The sequence below is a fragment of the Leguminivora glycinivorella genome, chromosome 16 (genome assembly GCF_023078275.1).
Source record: "Leguminivora glycinivorella isolate SPB_JAAS2020 chromosome 16, LegGlyc_1.1, whole genome shotgun sequence".
Classification (NCBI taxonomy): Eukaryota; Metazoa; Arthropoda; class Insecta; order Lepidoptera; family Tortricidae; genus Leguminivora; species Leguminivora glycinivorella.
Window position 1 is genome coordinate 6,816,792 of NC_062986.1, and position 16,744 is coordinate 6,833,535.

At 40.6% G+C, this 16,744-nt stretch overlaps 1 protein-coding gene across 2 annotated transcripts in view; it reads left to right on the forward strand.

Moving 5' to 3' along the window:
- The window catches only part of LOC125234601 (probable beta-hexosaminidase fdl), a 202,320-nt gene that overhangs the window by 87,402 nt on the left and 98,174 nt on the right, over positions 1-16,744 (forward strand). The window contains exon 3 of one of the 2 annotated variants that reach the window (XM_048140914.1): positions 3,386-3,420. The exons of the other annotated variant lie outside the window; for it this stretch is intronic. The gene's annotated coding sequence lies outside the window, so the exon portion shown is untranslated. The remainder of the gene's footprint in view (positions 1-3,385; positions 3,421-16,744) is intronic. 2 annotated transcript variants of the gene reach the window in all.

Sequence of the window (16,744 nt, forward strand, 5' to 3'; positions counted from 1 at the left end):
CGCTAGGAGTCTTATCACGATTTGAGGATTGCCGTCGACTGCACGCGACATAGTCTGACACTTAGCTGTGATGAATCGATAGCGTAGCGCGATATCGGGAGCGTAGGTATGAGAAAATCTAGACTAACGATTTTGATGTTAGTCAGGACTTCGTGCCGATATTGTAGCGATTCTTCTAAGATTTATATTTCTCATGAAGTCTAATCCCCTTATAAACGTTCACTAAAGTTATCAAGCCGATAAAGTTCGTTTGTCCCTTTCTATCACACTAGTACGCCGGAAAGGGACAAACGAACTTTATCGGCTTGATAACTTCAGTGAACGTTTATGAATAAGGGGGTAAGTATGTAGGCGCCGTAGGCGGTGTAACTATTTGGTGTCTCACACTGTTTCTTTACCGAATTGCAGTACGGTAGTGTCACATTTATATTTGCGTCGGGGAAATAGCTTGCGCGTGTTAGGTGCGATTGCTCGGATTATAATAAGTTAATGTAATTTATAAACCTACAACGTATACACATACAGCATCCCATCAGGCACATTTTAACGCATGTCTAGAGGAGTGACGGGTTGCTCAAGCACAATAATATTAGTGTTTTTGTCTTAACTGCCCACTTTTAGGACAAGAGCTTGCTGTCTATCCATTTATCTATACTACACCACCCGGCATGCTACGAGAGTCCATCGCTCACACACGTGTCCGGTGGTTTCTAAAGCGGTATTGTAACTTAATTTATTCAACATGTCACTTAATGTCTTTCAGTATAATACCTTCCATTTAGGAGGTGAGACCGTTATCTAATTTAAACCAACTATACAAAACTACATACAGCTCGCTATAACTGTAAGACCTGAACGCTCGTATTGGGCGTGCAGAGGAGCGGGCATGCAGTCAAAGTCAGCATGTCAAACAATTGAAGATCGAACAAGTGTCTTGAGTCGGCGCTGCGTCGGGAGGTCGCACGCTCAACCGCGTCACTACGTGCACTTCAGTTCGTTCGTGGTACGCGTGCCGCGGCCGCTGCAGGCCTGCCCAGCTCCTCCGTTCCGGGGCAACCTCCTCTCCGAGCACACAGCCTTACAATAAGAGGCACCACCGCTTAAATCTCAAGCGCAATAGCCACGACACCATAAGCACCCATCTCTTTCTAACTATATCGCTTAGAAAGAGTAGGCCGAGGTTCACACGGGATTATAACTTAGTGTCTTTCAGCATCACGGCAGCTTCGTACGACGGCAGGCCGCTGTCGCAGCGCGGCTTGCAGCGGCTGCAGGGCTCTGTTGTCACCTCCTGGAAATAGAAAACTTGGTTACTGTGCCTTATTTAGTATGATTTTCAACTGTTGGGACACACCGACTACAAATTTAGATAGAAAACATATTTTGAGGTCTTGGTCCTATGGTGCGATAAGATTATGTATATTTATATGTATTGAACACCTAGAATGCCGGCTTAAACACCGACTTTGAAGAAGAAGAGTTAGACCAAACGTTAGCCCAAGAATATTTGTGTGTTTTAACAAACTGTACTAACGTTGTGTCGAACAGCACCCATAAGAGTTCACTGGACGCTCGAAGATGTGGATGATTGTGGGATGGCTCTAACGATCGATTAATGAATTCCTGGCAAATATCAACCCAAAATCAATCAGTACATACTTATAAGGTACTCTTACCTGTAACGAACAGTCCTTCGGTCCAGTCGGACAGTCGACCACCGTGTCGTAAGCGGGGGGAGGGCCGGGAGGTGGTTCCACAATCTGCGAACAAAAATACTTCGTATAACAACCTGTTTTACTAATTTAGGGTCAACTATCGAAGATACAGCAATGTGGCAGCAGTAGTGCAGCATTTATCCGCATGGAGCCTTATACATTGAGTCGTTAAATATAAACAGAGGGTGTAATTTCAATTGGATGGACGGTAGTTACGTTTGTGTGATCCATGCACAATTGCACACACAACTATACAGCGCTGCCCACAGTGCCCACACTTTTTTCCACTTTTTTTACAGGGATTCCGTATTATCGGGAACCGAATTCAAAAATGAATAAAATTGCCATTCACTCACGACCGTATTCGAAAATTGCCAGGATCTGTCCATGTCATTAGTGACATTTTTACATTAAAGACGTCGCTCTTGACACTGATATTCCGATAGGTATCATATATCATATCGTTGTGGCATTTGAATACGGCTGTCAGTTTTACCTACGCGGCGAGCAGAAGCCCTATCCCACTGAAACCGGAAACCGAGACAATTTGTACATATTTCCATAATACTCGTAATGATTCCACGTAATTATTATAATTGTACGATCTACAGTTACAAAGCAATTAACACCGGTCCTTCCTGCAGCTGAGATTTGAACAAATATAACCCTTTTACTATTTTGCAATTAAAATTTGACTTTTCCACGTAATTTACCTTTTGTAATTAACTACTGTTGAGTAATTAATTTCACTATGGAAACAGTGCGTAATTGAATACTAGGACCATTGAAACATATTGTTTTAGGCCAAATTCTCTTATTACTAACAGTAATTTGGGCTACGGAGGCTTACCCTTAGTTTGGAATATTACGCGTTATGTAAGGTATGCTTGGTTGCTATTTTCTTAGGCTATGTATGCTGTGATACAATAGTATGTATATTAGTGCAAGTAAAAGCGTTATACCGGGTGGAACATGATCACGAACCTTTCCCGATATAAAGCCTCCGCCACACATAAAGCGTTTTGATAGCGTAGCGTTAGCGGAGCGCAATGATAGCGGTGCGCCGGCGGAACGCTGGCATTCCGCTCGCAATCCGCGCGCATTCCGCGGTCGTTAGTTCCCGCCGGGTCCGCTGTGCGCAACGGCAGCGTTCGTCCGGCGTACCGCTATCGTTGCGCTCCGCTGACGCTCTGCTACCGCTCCGCATACGCTATCAAAACGCGCATTTGTGGCCGAGCTTTAAACGGGGGGAGATAGTTCTGATAATTAAAATATTTATTTATTGATTGAAAAAGAAACAAACGGTCACGTACAGTATGATACATACATGATTATTGCATTTACAAATATACCTAAAGTTCTTCTTTACGGAAAAGAGCATAAGTGCTAAACGTTTAGCAACTAGTCCTATGTTTAGTACGTTTAGACTTGTGGTGTTCCTACACTGGCATTTATAACAGCCCTTTGTGGAGATACCATTAGGACTACATTTTCTGCATTCTTCTTTTGCTTCTTCCTTTCGGTGTTTATGCTTCGAGTGTAATAAGGACGTTATTATCTGAAATTCCGAGAGATATTTGGCCTAATTGTAAATGAATCATTCGTACTGTTCTCTTATGGAAAGCCATTGCAACCATTTATGAACCTATATTATTATTTTATTGTTTCAGATGCTGTTAAGGAACTGGACTTGTATTGTGTAATGGTAAGTTATCAACATTTTCAGGACTGCTGTTAATTTTGCAGATCCAATGAGAATGCAGTCAACGCTCTACGCCGTGTTTTTTTTTTGTTTTCATTATCAGGAACCACCCTATATATCTCTTTTAGTTAAATTCGCACAAAAAAATTTTTCCTCTTTTCATACATAATAAATGATTTTATTAGTGTGAGAGACCCTTAAGAATAACATTCAAGTTAGTGTCAAGTGATTGATGGCACATGTCAAAACAAATAACATTAGGAATTGGTAAAGGCTGTCACACACGTGTTCAGTAATTATCCTTATTTTTTTAATAGCTCGATAACCGTAAGAGTTAAGACGCTAGTTTCTTAAAGAAATTAATTGTATATTGATTTAAACTAACACGATCTTCACTCATATTATTAAATTAAAACGGGACTTAATCGCGTAAAACTTACGTTTTATATTTAACCCGACGTTTCGGACATGACATTACGTCCGTGGTCACGGGTAGACTGGCTGGGAGTTGTATCAACATCTTCTAGCTGTACGAGTTTACCCGTCAGCCAGTCTACCCGTGACCACGGACGTAATGTCATGTCCGAAACGTCGGGTTAAATATAAAACGTAAGTTTTACGCGATTAAGTCCCGTTTTAATTTAATAATATGAAATTAATTGTATTTGGTCTAAAGAACCTTCCCTTAAAGTTGACGGAATTCAATAAAAATAGGGTGTATTATAAGTTTCGGTCTCTGCTGCTACGCCGGCATTTCTTCCCAGTGTGCTTAGCCGAACGCCTAAGCGCTTCATGATTGCCTCACGATTCGCTCACGATTCGCTCACGATTCGTGAAGCGTTTGTGCATTTGGCCACGCACACTGGTTTTTGACATTTACCGCAGCAAACCTGTAGCCTATATCACAACAGTGACAATTGTCGCCCGACAGTGACACTTCGCCGATTGCCTGTCCAATAAGGAAATGTTGACGCTGAATAACAATAATTTTACTTATCAACCCAGAAATAGGCACAGAATTGTCAGTGTCTAGTGTCAATGTCACTGGTGATATCATCATCAACATCATATCAGCAAGGGCTGATATGATGCGATAAAGGTATCGCCCACTGCTGAGCATAGGCCTCTCTTCTAGTACGCCACTTGTCCCGGTCCTGAGCTAGTCTAATCCAGTTGTGACCCGCAATTTTCCGGATGTCGTCCACCCGACGAGCTAACGGATGCCAACCATTCTGTTAACATTTTAGTCTATCTGCCATCACTCTGCCTAGCGACAAGTGGTGAAATAGCCCACAGATAGCAATTCTATCGCGCTGCAATGTTGCTACAGGAATGTCACTATACCTCACCAAGTAGGTAGTCTGAATTGGAACAGTACCTTATGCACTTCATGGCAGTATACAGTAGCCAATAGACATGATAACTTTTCCGTACATTATTAATACAATGTCTATTTATTGGCACCGAACGTGTTTAACGCAACTAAGTATGCATCACTTTTACGGTAAGTTCTCGCTGCATGCTGTAAAAATGATCCTACAGTGTTACACCGTGATACGTAAGTTATATGTGTGTGATAATGGCACATATTATGCCACGAACGTAAGATACATAAGTATTGCAGACGAGAGTAAAATAATACATGCAAGTCAGACGTATTAAAGGTAGAATCTTGAGAAACCTAGTGATGAACGTCGAGCCCGGATATCAATCTCCGTGAAGGAAAACACCGTGAGGAAATCGGACTAATTCCAATAAGGCCTAGTAACCCTTCGGCATTTCGGGTTGGAAGGTCAGATGGCAGTCGCTATCGTAAAGCTAATGCCAACGCCAAATATTGGGATTAGTTCTCAAAGCGGACCCCAGGCTCCCATGAGACGTGTCAAATGACGGGATAACGCAATAAGGATGAGGATGATGACTTTATCTTATCCCTCAACAATCCATATCACAGTACTTAAATATTGTATGGGAGCAGGCCTCTAACCCCTGCCCATCTGGAGGAGCATTCACCTGCTGTGTGCGGACGAGGGATCCTCTCTCGAATTTGGCTATACAGCCACGAACGCAAGTGTCGGAAGGATGCTGCTTTAAGCCCCGCCACACATAAAGCGTTTCGATAGCGTAGCGTTAGCGGAGCGCAATGATAGCGGTGCGCCGGACGAACGCTAAGCGTTCCGCTCGCAATCAGCGCTCGTTAGTTCCTGCAGGCGTCCGCTGGGCGCAACGCCAGCGTTCGTCCGGCGCACCGCTATCATTGCGCTCCGCGGACGCTCCGCCTACGCTCTCAAAACGCGCATGTCTGGCCGAGCTTTAAAATCGTCTGTCATCGATGCAAAGGCCTATTATTATTACTCAATATTGTATAGTTTGATAACTAACCTGTCTAATCAAGGATTGAAACTGCCACAACGAAAACGATTGGTTTACGTACATTTATGAGACTATTATAGCTTTAGTGAGTGTTTAAAAGCAAGTCACGCGAAGGTAACGTCACTATTAAATTGATTTATTACCTATTCAACGTCTTCGAATGTTCGTATTTTTTCCAATGAAATTTGTTTCATAATATTATAGCACTAGCTTTTTCCCGCGGCTTTGCCCGCGTACTAATCAAATTTTGTTTTCCCATACAAACTTTGGACCCCCAATTCACTCCCTTAGGAAGTGAATTTTCAAAAATCCTTTCTTAGTGCTCCTGTACACCTTATGAGGAACCGACGTGCCAAATTTGGAATATCTAGTCAGTCAGTTTCTTCTATAGAGATAAGGGAGTCAAGACTGCTACCGAAGAAATACTGTTGTATGTATGTAACGGTCGCGGGGTAAATAATAACAAGATAGTCATATTTGGTCAACTGGCGCAAGTGGACTAGGCTGGCTGGAAGGATCTTGAATTAGTCACCCAGGATCGTGAACAGTGGAAGATTCTTCTAGCCCTATGTCTAATAAGGCATAACAGGACCACATCATCACCATTTGGTCAACCATGTACTGAGCTACGAATCTGCATGGATAAATTCTGAACGAATGCATTGATATACCGGCACCGACGGTAGAGAGTCGTACAGTCAGCCAAGAAAGTGGTTTACCGCTTTTTTACTCTATTTCAAACACATATACGGTCGAAAAGTGGTAAACCATTTTTTTGGCTGACTGTACTACAAGAACTCGTTAAAACATATCTCTTTAGTTTGGGAGTACAAGTTTAATAAACTTGGGGTTACTGTAGATTAAAACATCACTCCAAGAACTCCTACTGAATTCTATCATATTTTTCCCAGCATAACTGTTCCTAGAATTAAATATGGCATCAATAAGCCATCGTGCATCGTCAGCAATTAGACCTGTTACATTATGTACAAGGTTGTCCTTTACAAGTTAACAGAATTCTGCGAAACTACATCGTAAGTAAATTTAATTAACAAGAAATCGATCGCAGCAACGGCACCAATAATTATTTCATCCACGCGATTTCTCTCGTGTGAAACTGTAATACAATATAACGCACACATGAGGTGTGAAAAATATAAAATTTTATGATTCTGGAAAACCTTTTATAGTATTAAAAAAGCATTTTTATTTAATAAGTCGAATCGTGTACACAGGTAGGAGTGATCGATGATAATGCATATTGCATCCATCCCATATTGGACAATATAACCATAACGATGGTATATTTCAGTTCTTTAACGTCGTATCTCAATGTTTGGGTTGTTTGGTTCAAAAGTCACCTGTTGAGTTAGAAATAAGTACGTATGTACCTACCTAATGTAGCTGACACTGCTGAGAAGTGACAGTCAGGTTTGATAAGCAAGCTATTTTTATTTATAACTTTTTAAGGCTGCTATTTATTCAAAGTGGAAAGAAACCTCCAGTGCATGACATGAGTACATTATATTTCAACGAGTATAACAAACCCTGATATGTGCTTCTTTCAAACCGACTTCAATTACCATTTGGTGACGTATATAAACCAACAGCCTACGTGAAAATCGCCCACACGATGCCTATTCCATTAAACAATTTCAGTTGCAATACCTGCGTCATATCCCAAGAAGCCTCTATGTGCTTTATAACAAGAGGGTTCTTACGATGGTGAGTTTTTATTAGCCTCCCAATCTTATTGACTAATATCAAACAGGATCGAGTATTATAGAGTTACTGTCGAAGTAAAATGTGTAATCACAGTGCATAGCCTGCCATCTCTTGACACGTGCTTAAAACTTTTTAACCTCGGTTTTGACAATTTGGCCCATATTATTAGCTTGACATGTTTTAAAATGTCAAATATTAATATTAGCGCCATCTAGCCGAGCGTCCCCCAAATGTGTAATGCCATCTAGGCCACCGTACCTTTTTCTGTATGGTACTGAAGTACGTTTTTTTCTTAGACTTTATATGTCTATACGGAGTTGTATATGTCTTTGCTAATATTAAAGGTACCTATAGTTGACTCAAAATTGTGTTTGCAACATAAGCTATTGTGACAAATAAAAAAGGAGTTATTTTTTTACACGTAGGTATTAAATGAGAGTGGAAATATTATTTTAAAAATGTATGTAACCAGTCACATATATTATATTCACTTTTTATAATAATAAAAACCTCCCACTTAATCGTGGCATGCATTAATGCACTAGGAAGGAACAACCCCTGCAAACTCATAGTAAGGGCCCTTGACTCTGGCAGCAACGACTATCACGGCACATTGCTTCGGCTAGAAATTAAACCGGGAATTTAAATGATTAGACGTACATATGCTGTGCGCTGCAGAGTTCGCCCCCTTTCTTAACACCATTGCTATAATTGAATTGGCCTTACGCCAATAGTCCACTATCATATTTTTATCAAATAAATACGATCATAGGCAACATGCCGTCCTTTTTCTTCACGTTGAAGGAAAAGAGAGGCAAAGAGACCTATGATCATATTTCTCTAATAGTGCAGTCATCATCAAAAATAGCGGATCAAATAACGCTCAGGGTGCGTAGCCGAATGGCACAAACGCTCACGAAACGAAACGCTAGTAGTAGTATCTATCTCTATCGCTCGTGCGTATTGGCGCGACAGAGCCAGACTACCTTTCGCGGCGTTTCGTTTTCGTTTCTGCCATTCGGCTACGGGGCCAGAATTAACTACATTTGTAACCGTAAATAGAAAGATATGTGATACAACATTCAAACTTTCAAGAAAAGAGCGTACACCCATCTTAAAGCCGGCAACACACTTCCAACCCTTTTGATGTTTCGGCTGTCCATGGGCGGCAGTGCTCGCTTTCCATGAGGCGACCTGTCTGCTCGTTTAAAACAAGTTAAAATAAATAGTAGGTATACCTACAACAAATTAAAGTTAAGCATGACAAAAGGTAATTCATTATTAGCAGGAAGGAAACATAAATTAAACTTTAACTATTTGCTAATATGTTTAGCATTGAATAGTGTAATTGGCTTATTTTAGAGGAATCGATTTCAAATACAGGCGATTCAGTTGTTTTATAACCTAACCACAAAATTAAAATTTTAGAAAACCCCCGACCGCGACATAGTAGACCGATTTTCATGAAACATGGCTAAGAACACTCCCGATTGATTCAGCTTTGAAATAAAAAAAACTAAATCTAAATCGGTTCATCCGCTCGGGAGCTACGATGCCAGAGACAGACACACACAAACAGACAGACAGACAGATGGACACGTCAAACTTATGACACCCTGTCGTTTTTGCGTCGGGGGTTAAAAAGTTATAGATACGTCATCGCGATGTGGTGTACCTAATATGTATGTAATGTGTAGCAAGCAAGTAAAGCCAAGAATGGCAAGAATTTTTCCCAGTTTTTCATTTACAATAGTCTCCGCCAGACATAAACCGTTTTGATAGCGTAGCGGAAAGCTAAATGCTATCATTGCGCTCCGGTAACGCCACGCTCTCAAAACACGCATTTTTGGCCGAGCTTTAAGTGTCTATTTATCTAACTAAATCATGAGTCGGCCTAGCCGAAGTGACAATCGTTACGATCGAAACATCCGGCATTGTCGCGCCACTACAGAAAAGTAATAATTAGAGCTAACTACGATACGTCAACGTCACCGAAGCGTATACCGTTGTGATGTTGGCGCTGTTGGCAGGTACCCACAATGTCACTGAACTTGAGAGCTGTATATGCATTTATGCAATACACCGACTTGCAGGCATAAACCCTAGCTTTTATTATTGAAGCGAGAACATTTAACGACCGGGACTTTCTTGTGCTGAAGGCTTTTAATTAGACTATGACGTTTTTCTTCATTTAGACAGATATCGTTTTGATATAAGAGGGCATTCTTATTTAATTTTTAAGACCGATACAGACTTCCAATATACTTTACTAGTTGCAAGTGGAGTGCAGTCCGTCTGTATCAATAAGCCATAAAAGATATAGATTTCTTCGCGATTCAAACATTAGCCCCATAGTAAAAGTTGTTCCTTATGACCTCAAAAGTCACTATGAAAAGTATGGCTGCTCCTTTTTATTTCACTGTTGTAGTGTAAAGCATTCCGCTGTAGTATTATGCTTCCAATGTTATCACTTATATGTGGATAAAGTGTCTGTCACGCCTTGACGAGTATGTCAGTGTGAGAGTGACAGATGTCTTATCCACGTGGATAAGTGATAAAATTGGAAGCATAATGCGGAAGCTGAATCTACTGCATGCCCGGTATTTGACTGCAGAACAACCTGCTTAACTGCTTGAGTCGGCACAGCGCGATTGATCGGCACAATTAGAGAACTAAAACTAAACTGGCCAGCAACAAGTCGAATTCAACTGTTCAGTTCAATTCTGACCGAGGAGGATTCTCGATATTAACACTGCTGGCCAAGCTCCGGCGAGTACTGTCCATAAGTTTGAATATGAGTATCCTGTAACCGTTCAGGCACCAAACATCTTATAAAAATTCAAATGAAGTAATGAAAGTGAGACCTGAGAGCGCATTCAAGGTATTTTTTTTTTATGACAAACTTGCACGATTTAATACTTAGGTTTATTATCATGATGCTGTTCTGTTCGTGAGAAGATATAATGGTTAGCTTCGGAATAGATGAACTTGGTGATGGTTAACTTCGGAATACTTAGGTAGACTTGGCTTTACTTAACCTGATTTTATTTTGGTCTTAGGTACGTAAATCGTAAAATTATTAACATTAACAAAAATTCGTTGAAAAATATGTGGCAGCCGATGTTATTTTGCTTCTTTGGGTCCACGGGTAATTGCTGAAGAACTTACCCTAGGGGTGGCCCGAAGCGACCGTTTAGTTCAGAGTATAGATATTAGTCAGTATAAAACTCGACAGTTTCGTTTCTACATTTTCGTGATTTCCTGAAACATCTTTAGCGACGTCCTCAGGAGATCCTGAGTTTGCGCTCCGACATCCGCCAACGGAAGTTATTTTCCTGTATGTAGGTAGGTTAATCCTACTAATTGTAATTATTACGATATACTAATAGGTTTAATGTAAATAATATAGACCATATAATTAATGAGAATCTTTGGGGCATTTCAGAAGATGTCAGTACTTGAGGCAATTAAAACTTCAGAAACAACTAAGTATCTAAAATGTTGTTACTGACAGAGCAAATTAAAATCGTAATGCCCGTCTCAAGGGAATAATTGGCTCGAAAACTTATTGGAAGTATTTTTAGGGTTCCGTACCAAAAAAGTACAAAAGGAACCCTTATGGCGCCGCTCTGTCCGTCTGTCTGTCTTTCTGTCACATTATTAAATATCTCGAGAACTACTTATGTTGTTGCTTTGAAATTTGGAATACTTATGAACATCGTTAACCTCTACAATTTTTTATTTATATATTATTTTTCTTTTTACATACAATATTCAACTCTTTTCTTACCCTTTAGGCATGAAGTAACAGTTCTGTGGGCCTAGTGAAAAAGGGTATAACTCAAATTGACTCGGTGAAAAAGGGCACAAGTCCCACCTCGGACTTGTGACCTTTTTCACCGAGTCAATTTGAGTTATATTACCCTTTTTCACTAGGCCCACAGAGTTTATACATCAGACATATATTGGGTTGGTAAGAAAGTAATGAGCGATCGATTGAATTCCACATAAAATTTTTGAGAGAGTTCTAGAATCTTCTATGGTCGAAAGTATATAAAGGGCGAGTCGCACAGTTTCTCGTCAGTCATTCACTAGCTGTCGCCGAGCTAATATAAGGAAGAAAATGGACGAATTAAAAGTGCATGTAAGGCATTGCTTACTATATGAATTTCAGTCTGGCCATTCAGCCGCCGAAGCAGTGCGTAATATATGTCAGCGTGTTGCTCCTGAAATTGTGTCTGAGACCACGGCGAAACGATGGTTCCAGCGGTTTCGTAGTGGCGACTTTTCATTATCATATCAACCTAAGTCTGGTCGACCGGTGAAGATTGATGTAGCCAAATTAAAAACCTTAATTGAAGGAGATCCGAGGCTAACGAGTCGTACTCTTGCTACCGAGTTAGGCTGCTCTCATGTCACCATAGAAACACATTTACACGAGTTGGGAAAAAACTACAAATACAGTGTTTGGATACCGCACGAACTTGATAGAGATCAACTAAACCGCCGTGAAATCTGCATACAACTTCTGTCTTTTCGCCGCACATTCAACTGGTTGGACCATCTTATCACTGGAGATGAAAAATGGGTCTTATATATAAATCACACACGCAAACGTCAGTGGCTAGCTCCAAACGAAAAAGGAATAAACCAAAAAATCTGTCAGAATCGTCCACAGCATGCTAAAGTTTTTTTCTTACACGACAATGCTCGCCCACACATTGCAAAAGTGACTCGGCTAAAGCTATTGGAGCTAGGTTGGAAAGTGATACCTCATCCACCGTACTCTCCAGACTTGGCACCTACGGATTACGCATTGTTCAGATCGCTAAGCAATGCCTTGAATGAAAAAAAGTTCGATAATCAAGCCCATCTACGACAGTACATAGCTGAGTTTTTTGAATCTAAACCTAAGAACTTCTTCGCCGATGCTATTCATTCTTTACCAGAACGATGGAGACAACAATAGTTTTACCCAAGCGATCAGTTTGCCCGAGGTCTGTGAGCAATGGTAATTAATCTTGAATTCTCACTGAAAATGGCCTTAAGTCTTCACTACGATGAGAGCGTGTGGAACGTTCTGCTCTGGAATCCTAACATTTTGGTATTGAATATAATGATAATGAGATATTCGATAGAATCGAGTTGTGCCTAAGAGGCCACAGTACTGGCTGTTGAAGGAATACTGTCATATTTTGTATTTGGTATAGCAACCGATTCTTTGATATGTTTGTTTACGTTTTGTAAGTCAGTCGGTCAATAACAGTTCTCATGTAAACATTGAATAAATTCCTGGTGTACACTTTCTTGGTTTCCTTGTGCTATAGATCTCTGCTATATAGTGTTAGACCTGTGGGATATCCCCCACAGTGGTTATGGTCCCTCGTACGATTCAAGAATAGTGTTAACGGTAAAAGGAAGAAATTTTCAGCGGAAATGAGTAGTACTGTGAAAATTGACCAACTCAACGAGAGTAATTATGAGACGTGGAAGATCCAAGTAGAAGCTGTGTTAATAAAGAACGACGCCTGGGGATACGTGAATGGGAGTATCAAGAAGCCAGCTGTAGAAAGTGGAGAAGCCGAAGTAGCGAAATGGGAGACAGGAGATTCCAAAGCTAAGTCTGACCTAATTTTATCCATAACTCCGAGTGAATTGAGGCACCTGAGAGGTTGCAAAACATCGCGTGACGTATGGTTAAAGTTAAAGGATATTCATGCTTCCAAAGGACCTGCGAAAAAGGCTACACTGTTGAAAGAGTTGTTACTGCGTAAATTGGATGAAAACGGCGATTTGAGGGAACATGTTATGAGATTTTTCGACATTATAAGCCAATTATCTGACATGGACATTGAAATGCCTGACGATTTGATATCTATAATGCTTCTGTATAGTTTACCGTCCAGTTTTGACAATTTTAGATGTGCAATAGAATCTAGAGATGCATTGCCAAAACCAGACGCACTGAAAGTGAAGATTTTAGAAGAGGAATATTCCAGAAATCAGAAAGAATGTGTAGATAAGGCACTTCTTGTAAGAGGAAAGAAATCTTCTAAGCCAAAGAGTGGCATAGAGCAACGTCAACGCGCATGTGATGCCCCAGGGCAGGCTAGTTCGAAATTCAATTTTAAATGTTTCAAATGCCATTTACACGGTCATAAAGCCTCGGATTGTACTGAAAAGAAGAAGGAACAACGTAATAATAGTGCAAAGTATGTGTCGAACTCAAGTGATTTACATGATGTTAATTCCAATTTTGTAACATTCAATTGTGTTTCAGATGTTAATGCTGTTGGGAACGAGAATGGAAATTGGATCGTTGACAGTGGGTGTACGTCACATTTGTGTAACGATGCAGATAAATTTGGTACTTCATTACTACCGTTGTCCGGTAAGCTAAATTTAGCAACGAATTCGAGCACAGACGTACAAGGTAAGGGGACAGTTAGATTTTCTTCATGTGATAATGGTTCTAAAACTGAAGTGCAATTGCCAAATACATTATTTGTTCCGGATTTGCGATGTAACCTGATTTCAGTAGCAAAAATTACCGATCAAGGTTATAGCATTACGTTCAACAAAAATATAGCTAGTGTTCAAGATAGCTATGGTAATACTAAATTGGTCGCAAATCGTAAAGGTAATTTATATTACGTAGAGGAACATTGTGGTGTAGTGTCAGCGATTTCTGAGCGAAAGGTTGACGTATGGTCGTGGCACGAACGTCTTGGCCATTTAAATGCGAGAGATCTTGTCCGAGTTTTAAATAAATCTGGCATGAATTTAAAGATGTCAGATGTAACTGAATTGTATGATTGTGACATTTGTGCGAAAGGAAAAATGAGTAGGTTGCCATTTTCTAGCTCGAGTGGGCCATGCGATGAGAAGTTAAAAATCATACATTCTGACGTCGTAGGACCCATGCAACACACGTCAATAAATGGAGCGAAATATTTCGTAACATTTATCGATGATCATACTAGATGGTGTGAAGTTTATTTTCTTAGCAAGAAAAGTGAAGTCTTCACTACGTTCAAGGTATTTAAAAATCACGTTGAGAACCTGTTCGGACGTAAAATAATTTATCTTCATACAGATAACGGAGGCGAATACTGTAATCGAGATTTCGACGAGTTCTTGAAACAAGAAGGAATAGCACGAAGATTGACAATTCCTGGAGTTCCTCAACAGAATTCAGTAGCCGAAAGGAAGAACAGGACCCTGGAAGAGATGGCGAGGTGCATGCTGATTTCATCAGGACTTTCCCTGGTTTCTGGGCAGATGCTGTAGCAACAGCTTGCCACATAAGAAACCGTTGTCCAACGAGAAGTCTTGAAGGTGAGATACCCTATGAGAAATGGTTTGAACGACCTGTCAAGTTAGATTACTTACACAAGTTCGGATCTAAGGTACATGTCTTGGACAAGTCAAGCGGGAAAGATAAGTTTGCCCCAAGAAGCCTGGAAGGAATCTTTGTAGGATATCCTCGAGATCGCAAGGGTTACAGAATATGGATGCCAAAGCAACGACAAGTTATCATGTCAAGAGATGTGAAATTTCACGAAGCAAAAAGTGAAGAAAGGGAGAACGTGAACATAAACGTGAAGATTGATCCGTTTGAAATCGATAAGAAAAGATCGACAAATACTACAAATCAACCTTTATCGGTAGATGTAGAGTTCCATCCGACTCAGACTAGTGGAAATCCGGTAGAACAGATCTCTGATCACGAGGATGTGAACATAAGGTCATCGAGTGGTCGTGATCCTGAACCCGAGAGAGAAGAGGATATTCCTGTTGAAGCCCGTCAAATGACAGATGATCCAGGTACTGTTGCAGAACCATCTCAACATGATCATCATCAAGATGAAGTTCATGTTGATGGGGGGAGGATAGTGAAGAGAGGTCCAGGGCGACCGCGGCTGGAAAGAGGTCATGTTGGGCGTCCTCGGAAGATATACAACACAGTTATCGTGGAACCGGATCCTGTTATCGTAGAGCCAGTGATTGTCGTAGAGCCAGAGATTATCGCAGAGCCAGAAGTTGCCATAGAACCAGAGGTTTCTGCGGAAGAAGGCTTTGAGTCAACTGAGGAGTATGGAGACTGCGAAGATTTCGTTGGAGTTGCCGAGATTAGTCTGAAAGAGGCCTTATCAGGTAACGAGCGAAAAGGATGGAAGGATGCAATAATGTCAGAAGTCAAAAGTTTAATTAAAAACGACACTTTTGATATCGTCAAGAAACCCATGGGCCGAAATGTCGTTGGTTGCCGATATATTTTAACGACGAAGTTAAATATCGACAAGACTGAGAAGAAGAAAGCTAGACTGGTGGCGAAAGGCTTTAGCCAACGTTACGGCGTCGATTACCAGAAAACCTTTGCGCCAGTCGCTAGACTTGATTCAGTAAGATTATTAGTTGCACTTGCAGTGGAATTGGATCTTGAGATTCATCAGTTGGACATAAATACGGCATATTTAAATGGATTATTAGAAGAAGAGATATACATGAAAGTACCAGATCTTCTTGACGAATGTTTGCAAGATTTAACACGATTGGAGCAGCCAGGTTCATTCATATATGAAAGAGCTAGCAAGTTGTTATGCGACCTGAGGTCTGGAGGCAATGTATGCAAGCTCAAGAGGTCGCTGTACGGCCTAAAACAAGCTGGTAGACAGTGGAACATCAGACTGGATGAACAGCTGAAGTGCATGGGATTGCAAGCATCTTTAAATGAGCCATGCCTTTATTTTAAAAATATAGACTCGCAAACTAAACTCTTTGTATTAATTTATGTGGATGACATACTCGTCGCATCGCAAAGAGGTGAATGCATCGAACATTTCAAAAAGGAACTGGCCGAAAAGTTTGAATTGAAAGATTATGGCATTGCGAAGTATATGTTAGGCATAGAGTTTGACAGATTTGACAATGGAATGAAATTGTCACAACAAAAATATATTGACGATTTGTTAATTAAATTTAATATGAATGAAAGTAAACCGATATCTACGCCTATGGAATTTAAGCAAAAGATAGAAAAACCGGTGAATAAGTGCAGTGCGCGTGAACAATACCCATATCGCGAAATTATAGGTTCGTTGATGTATCTTTCTACGGGAACGAGACCTGATATTACGAATACGGTGGCTGTATTGAGTCAATTCCTGGATTGCCCTAACGAGGAATGTTGGAATGCAGCAAAGCGTGTCTTGAGATACCTGAAGCA